The sequence below is a fragment of the Vulpes lagopus genome, chromosome 11 (assembly GCF_018345385.1).
Source record: "Vulpes lagopus strain Blue_001 chromosome 11, ASM1834538v1, whole genome shotgun sequence".
Taxonomy (NCBI): domain Eukaryota; kingdom Metazoa; phylum Chordata; class Mammalia; order Carnivora; family Canidae; genus Vulpes; species Vulpes lagopus.
The window spans coordinates 19367295-19376117 of NC_054834.1; positions in this window are offsets into that span (position 1 = coordinate 19367295).

The following is an 8823-nucleotide window of genomic DNA, read 5'->3' on the forward strand; positions in this document are numbered from 1 at the left end:
CAGGCCCCTACTTGCCATGAGAGACTCCATTTTGCTCCCTACAGATGTTCAGGAGAACTGCTCACTTGCTGACTCACTTTGCCTGAGTGACAGTTCTATGTTCTGGTCATTACATGGACATATCTTATGCCAAGTACTGGAAATATGGGAGTAGTGGAGGAGAAAGTAATGGATTTTAAAATAAACAGAACCAGAAACTAGTCTGTGGAAACTTCAATATTCAAACATGTCAAAATTTCAGGGAGAAGAATAGGTCTCTTTGATGCCTTGTCAAAATGAAAATCTCTTTAAGAATATATTGAAAAATGCAGAGGGTAAAGTTTAAAAAATACCATGTATTTTTGCATTATGGGAATTGTATAAAATATAATTTACCAGTGTTCTTGTGTTTGTAGAACACCAAGCTGTAAGCAATAATAATAAGAGCTTTATGTAAATTATGATTCATATTTTACAAATAGCAACTATCAATATTTTTTATTAACTACATTGATAGGCAGAATAATTATATTTCAGTTCACCTGATAGAAAATGATATCATGGGCAGCCCCGGTGGCCCAGTGGTTTAGTGCCGCCTTCAGCCCAGGGTGTGATTCTGGAGACCTGGGATCTAGTCCCATGTTGGGCTCCCTGCATGGAGCCTGCTTCTCCCTCTGCCTATGTCTCTGCCTCTCTCTCTATGTCTCTAATAAATAAATAAAATCTTAAAAAAAAAGAAAAAAAAGGAAAATAATGTCATGATGTAGAAAGGAGGGTGGGGGGTAGGGTAACTAGGTGAGGAGCATTAAGGAGGGCACATGACAAGATGAGCACTGCCTGTTATACTGTATGTTGACAAATTGAATTTAAATGAAATTTTTAAAAATCATTAAAAAAATGATATCATGAAGACAATGTCATATGAAGAGGTGGTCAAAGAATACACAACCAAACAATATATTAGAGATGTGTCAAGGAGTTGATAGATCAGTATTATTCTTTTTTTCCACCAGATTTTGTAATTTTTGTGTTACTTGTCACATTTTAGCTAACTTTTGTATGTGGTTCCCTTCTCAGTATAAATATTTACTTTCCTACCAAATATTGTGTTCATAAAATTATCCTATTTCTTTTAAAGAGGATCCACAAAATTTAAATATGCCCTTGAAACAAGGTGTTTTCTGAGTAATTATCTTCTCCAGTGAATAAAAAGATAAGGAACACTTAACAGGCTTTCAATGACTTAACTCATTTGTCCATAAGTAAATTTTTTCAAACTGGTGGCATAACCAGAACTATTTCTGGGAAGACACTGGTTACTTTATTGTTAGAAAATGCCAACAATCCATCACCACCAATTATATCAATTAATTCTCAAGAAGTAAGATGCCTATGAGGAAGAGAGAACTTATTACTACCAGTGACTATCTTGAAAACAGAGCTCAGTGACATTATGTAAGTAAATTCGTAAAATTGTTAATTGTAAATATTCTTTAATTGAAATAAGTCAATCGGAGAAGGACAAACAGTGTATGTTCTCATTCATTTGGGGAATATGAATAATAGTGAAAGGGAATATAAAGGAAGGGAAAAGAAATGTTGGGAAATATCAGGAAGGGAAACAGAACATAAAGACTCCTAACTCTGGGAAACGAACTAGGGGTGGTGGAAGGGGAGGAGGGCGGGTGTTGGAGGGGAATGGGTGACGGGCACTGAGGTGGACACTTGACGGGATGAGCACTGGGTGTTTTTCTGTATGTTGGTAAATTAAACACCAATAAAAAAATAAAAAATAAAAAATTGATGGCACTATATAAAAATATGCACCAAATATAACATTTTTGAGGAAGATTTCATCTAATAAATCATATCTCACTCACAAACATTCACTGTGTGTGTTCAATATTGAGAAGCTTTATGAATGGCCCATAACTGTATTAATCTGATATCATAATATCTATACTTAACTATCAGCAGACTTTATTATTACAATATATCAGTTATTGGCTAAAACACAACAGATTATTTTAATTTTCTGTGTTAATCCAAAACATATCCTTTTATTTCTGTCATATCTTTGGAAGAATATATAGAAAAAACAGTCTTGACATGGTACTAAATCTGCCCTTCAGACTCCAGGGACATTGCAAAAAATGTGCGTCTGGATATGAAACTCAAACTATCAGTCATTGTTATTTGCCATCTAAATCGGTAGATTTTTTGATGAATGCATAGGTTTTTACAGGGAAGACAAAGTAATACTCCTCAAACATAAAGCTGATCATCTCACTTACATACTTAAATCCTTGTCTCCAGGATAAAATTTGAATCCTTTAACACATTCCAGACCCTGCCTCATTCCTCAATATGTCTGCCATTTCCCTCCAAGCTTCAGCAGTGCTAAACTTCCAGTTTGGTGACTAGATCCTACTCTTTTTTACCCCAGGCTTTCATATGTGTGAGTGAAACACTCTACCCTCACTTCTTCACCTGAGAAACTCCTATTCGTCTCTTTCAGTTTTAGTCAAAGTAACTTTTTTAAAAAAGAATACTTTTCTTGACCAATACAGCACAGGTTAGATGCCTCTACTTTGTGATTTCCCCAAGAAAATCTATGAAAATTCTTGTTTATTATCTTTTTTCTGCTAGAGTGCAAACATTTTGGGAAGGGATCAAGTCCATCACATTTATATGACTGGCACAAGGCAGGCACAGTGAATGAATTAGTGTATTCTTTTTTGGGCAAGTCTGGTGATTAGGTTCCCATTTCAATTATTGTGCTAAGTGAACAAAGCTGAATTATTCCATATTTGATGGTTGCACTTATTTCCTGAAAATGGCAATGAACAAAGATAAAATTTATGTCTTTCAGTTCTACTTGAATGAATTGCTATAGAGGAATCCACATAAGCAAAGACTCAGCGCCATATGGCAACTCAGATAACTGAGAGTGGTCATTCCAGGGTGGCTACAGTGAGAGACAGCAAGCTGGAAATCAGGCTGCAAAGACAGGTTAGGGTCCCATTAATAGGGGCTTTCAAAGTTGTGAACTTTAGTTTTTCGAGTTTTATATTTTAACTATAGTTTATATTAAAAGAAAGCAATATACAAATTAAAAATTGACAATTTCATTGTCCTTTTAGTCACTGTTATAACCAAGTTGAAGAATATCAATAAGGGTATAAAAGACTTGAATACTATCAACCAATTTGACCTGATTGACACTTCTTGAAATAACAGAATGAAACACGTTCTTTGCAAACACACCTGGGACATCACTAGAATTGACCATATGCTTAGCCATAAAACAAATCTCAATAAACTTGAAAGTTTTGAAAAAAAATTTAATAGTATTATCAAAACTTTTCTGTAGACATAGTTATGATGACTGTGTGGATCTGAATGAAGAAAGATCCTGGGGAAGAATTATCTTGAAAAAGTCACAGAGATAGGATACGGAAGGAAAGAGGGAGAGAGGGAGGAGTGATAGGACAAAGCGGAGTAGAGAGCAGAAGAGTAGAACCGAGTAGGGGTGGGGAAAAGGAAGAAGTGGTAGGAGGGGAGAGAAGCGATTAAGCAAGTGGGGTCAGAAACAGTGTTTTTTTTTTTTTTTTCCAAAATAAGGGAAGACCTCAAAAAATGGAATGGGAAATGAGGTAGAAAGGTATATTTCTGTCTCTAGCCTTCTTTCCATTTGATACATGGTTTTTAGTAATAGTGATATGGGAAACAAAGACAAAAGAAAAATTAAATTTTGTTAGTACCTACAGCCCCTTGACAAGTCATTGAAAAAGGCAGAGTGACTTTCCTCTGGGAGCTGAACTGTCTTCTTATTGGCACTTTGCTAAGGGCAAAAGACAATCCTAGCCCCACCCCAGGATCCTGTGTATCTACTTTAAACATATAGAAATTACTTTGGAAACTTCCTTTATCGCCCCTGCCCCCCAAGATCTATGTTAGCAATCATCCTCCAAGCATATGTCCCACTGATATACATCTGAAGGGTCTCAAGACTGAATTTTTACTAAACATTAAGGAATGACCTTTTCATAACAATAGCTAGCCCCTTCAGGGTCCTGGAAACCTCGTTTCCAAAATACCTTGGAGGTTTGTGCTATCTCTAAACCAACCCCCCCCCGCCCAACTTGAAAGTATATAATTAGCCCCTTCTAATGACCGCAGTGTGGCTCCTTCTGCCCACAGGACCCTTCCCTGGGGTGGGCTATAATGAACCAAAAATGTCTCAAGAATTCTACCTTGACCCTTTGCTCTGAACCCCAACATTGTCACATCAATTGGACTATTCAGTTTCCATATATTGCCCATTCAATGTACTCTATAGAATCTCAGCTATAATTCTTTACTTGTGAGTTACTATTTAAATATTTCAAAGTAAACCTGATTGTCAAGAGTCTTTCCAAAGGCAGGTAATTAATCCTCTCGTACCAATGAACATTTACTAATATTTTCCTTCATTTTATTTCAAAGCACTGTAAAGATAACAAATTTAAAAACTGAATCCCACCCCCCTTTTTAACTTGGAGTCATTATTGATATATACTACACCAATTTTGGAAAATGTAACATATTTACTTATGCTTGAGAATATTCTAAACTTTGATTTACGATAAATGTTTTAATACAGAACTAATGGAATAAGGGATTTAACCTCGTGAAAGTTGACTAGATTAACATATATAAGCCTTTTTCTCCAGGCACCTGGGTGTTTCAGTGGTTGAGCATCTGCCTTTGGCTCAGGTCATGATCCCAGGGTTCTGGGATCGAGTCCCACATTAGGCTCCCTGCGCAGAGCCTGCTTCTTCCTCTGCCTGGGCCTCTGCCTCTCTCTGTGTCTCATGAATAAAGAAATAAAATCTTTAAAAAATATATAAGCCTTTTTCTCTCCTCAGCAATCATTATTTATTTTATTTTATTTTATTTTTTTAAATTTTATTTATTTATTCAGAGAGAGACAGAGACAGAGACACAGGCAGAGGGAGAAGCAGGCTCCATGCAGGGAGCCGGACATGGGACTCGATCCTGGGTCTCCAGGATCAGGCCCTGGGCTGAAGGCTGTGCCAAACCCCTGAGCCACCGGGCTGCCCAGGAATCATTATTTTAAATGAAACAAATAACATGATATAATTGCATCTTTTCCCATTCTCTTAAAATCCTGGACTTGCTTCTTATAAAGGGACTGCCAAAAGTCATACAGATCCCAAATTTTATTTACTTCAACGGTTTCTGTCTCACTGGTCAATAAGGAATTTGGCATTTTTCTGAAGAACATTTTTGTTTCATTGTTTCCTTGATTGAGTGAAATCTGTATGGTCCAATTGAATTCTGACTCTGCATGCTATTGAAATTGAGGTCATGAACAGCCTTAGCATTATGTAAATATTACATTTTAGACACATTGAGTCAAAATAAAAATTAATACCCTATATTGATTTTAAGGAAACTAAATTACAGGGATGAAACCTTAGGCATCTTAACAGAATTTATTTAATAAATTTTGTTCATATTAATGTTACTTCACTATGTTTTCCAAAGGTCTTCTGAACTCTGTCAAGTAGAAAATGTAAACAAATACAGGATAGGTTTTCTTTATTAATATTAAAATTACCTCAGTCATTTTCCAAGGATTTATTGCAGATACATGCAAATAGGTAGTTAAAAATCAATAATTATGAAACGTGTTAATTATGCTTATTTTTTCATTTTGCTTTTAAAAGGTCTTTTGTGTTGAGTTTAAAGTTTGAGTGGTAAAACAAATTTTCAAATTATTGAAAAGACTTAGTGGAAGGAGTTTATTTATTTGTTAATTAAAAATAAAAAACTGTTAGTTGATTCTTATTGTGCTTCTAGACCAGGCTTAGCTATTGAATGGCATAATCAAACATAAAAATCAGATATTTAGGAGTAAACTGTTTTCTTACTGGACCAGAGAACCCATGATTATATATATATATATATATATATATATATATATATATATATATACACATTATGCCTATGTGTTACAATAAATACATAGCAAACTCTGTGGGAAGAACTGTATCTATAAAAAGTTAAAGAAAAATAAAACACATTTGGGGCACTTGAGTGGCACAGTGGGTTAAGCTACCAACTCTTGGTTTTAGCACAGAGTCGGCTTAAGATTCTTTCTCCCTCTGCCCCTCCCCTGCCCTCTCTCTCTCTCAAAATAATAAATCTCTAAAAACAATAATACAATCTATAAATGCTACAGAACCTGAATGTGTAAGACATATTTGTCACTTCGGAGCAAGAACAGCAGGAATTAAGATCAGAATGATATGATTTTATGTTGGTTGAAAAGCCTGATGTGACTCAAGTCTTTTAAAACAAAACACAGAAGATAAAACTTGCACTTTTTAAATTATAAAAGGAATAGAGAAGAATGAGATGTATATACAAATAAAATGAAGGGAGAAATCAGCTGTAATTAATATAGAAATAAATATAGAAAGGGATCAGAGAGGTAAAGTGACTAAATAATGTGGTAAAATATTGGATAAAAGATATTGTTCACTGTACAATTATGTAAATTTTTCTTTGAGTTTTGAGTTTTTAAAATAAAAATTTAGGTAAAAAAAGAGGATCATCCTCCTACAATTTTTGGACCTATGTATAGTCAGTCACTCAGAAACAACCATCTGTTTATATCCCATGCTTACACAAAAGGGGTAATGCTTTCTTACATTCTTTCCCCACTAACATAGCAAGTTGTCAGAAGCTTTAAGTCTACATTGTTCTTTTCATGGTTGTGTTCTATTCTATTGTTTCTTATTGGTTGATATTTAGGGATTTTTAAAAATCTTGGTTTGTTTTTGTTATTGTAAAACATGCCAAAATTGAACATCCTTGTAATTACATGTTGGCATATTTATTTGTTTTGTTTGTTAATAAGAATTCCCAGTAAGTATATTCCTGGATTAATGAGACTATGAGATTAAAATATGATGGCTACCCAGTTACCCATACAAGAAGGAGAAGTTCAGCAAAATGAGAGGGTAAGATCTGATTTCCCCAAATCTGACACCAGGACACACCTAATCTCACATCAGAAATGTGGAGGCCAATCTGGGATGCAGATGAATATGGGAACAACTGAATATTGAGTTAATATTTTTTAAATAAAAATGGATTGTCTGGACTGAGAAAATACTTGATAGAACTGACTTTCAAATGGGGAATAATTATTAACTGGCAGAAATTTAAGATAGTTTTTTTTAATGGCTCAAGACTAGGTTAAATTCAGCAGAGAATTAAAGAAAGGCTGGACTCTCGTACACTCAGATTTTGTAGAATTTTATAACTAAATACTTATATATAATATGCCTTTTTAAAATTTGAACTTTTATTTAAATTTGTACCCCTTTGGGCAGCCCGGGTGGCTCAGCAGTTTAGCGCTGCCTTCAGCCCAGAGTGTGATCCTGGAGACTCGGGATCGAGTCTCACGTGAGGGTCCCTGCATGGGGTCTGCTTCTCCCTCTGCCTGTGTCTCTGCCTCTCTCACTGTCTCTGTGTCTCTCATGAATGACTAAATAAAAAAAAATCTTTAAATATGTACCCCTTTAATTATGAACAATTTGAGCCTTTTCTTTTCTCTGTCTACTCATGATTCATTTATCCTTTTCTCTATTCATTCATAAAATTGGTCTTTTTGTAAGACTTCTTCATTTAAAAAATTGACCTTTTAAAAATCGCATGTAAAGCATTTCCCAAGATTATTGCTTATATTTGTCCTTTTAGTTTTTTTATAAATAAATTTAAAGTTATATAGTAAAATTTATCAACTTTTCTAAAATAACCCTTTTACAGTTTCCTCACTTCAGTATTACAGTTTAAAATATTTAATTCACCATTTATTATAATACCCAAAAATGTTAAATTCATTTAGACTTATTTAGCTGTGTATAAGTAATGAGACAGGCATACAGATCTATCTATATTTCTTTCAGATAGCTAGCTAATTATCTCAGTAATGTTTGCTGAATGAAACTTTTACATCACAGATTCTGAATATCATATTCATTATTAACTGAAGTCTGTTTGGGTGATCTGACGAAATGCATATAGAACCAATTATTTAAGCTTTACAATCCATTTTAAAGGTGGCATTAGAAATTATTACTACTGTATTTTCAGAAAAGCATCCTCACATGGCTAATTTTCTGTATTCTTTGGAAGACTTGGAATAAAATTTGTCAATTTTCCCTCAAACCTTTTGTTTTTTCCATTAGAATCACATAAACTGGAGGAGATTGACCATTTTTATAATTTGCTTTTTCTATTTAAGAAGAATGTATGTCTTTCCACTGATCCAAGTCTTTAGTGTTCTTCAGTGGAGATTAAAATATTTCTTCATTTAATTCCTGCATACTTTTTTTTTTAAAGATTTTATTTATTTGTTCATGAGAGACATGGGGGGGGGGGGGGTGGGGGGTTGCAGAGACACAGGCAGAAAGGCAGGCTCCATGAAGGGAGCTAGATGTGGGACTCAATCCCAGGACTCCCAGGATCATGCCCTAAGCCAAAGGCAAGTAGATGCTTAACCGCTGAGCCACCCAGGCATCCCTAATTCCTGCATACTTCTTAAATTTATTCCCATGTGCTTTATTTTTGTTGCTGTCATTATAGAAAATGTAATGGTTTTCCCTGGGTATTTTGTCATTGATTAGTATTAGCAGAATTGAAAAATTACTTTCTGTTACACTCATTGCATCTGTTTCTTTACTTAATTTCACTACATAGGACTTTAAGACCATTTTAATAATAGTATCTAAGTTTATAATCATCAGCCTATTTTGCCTTCAATGA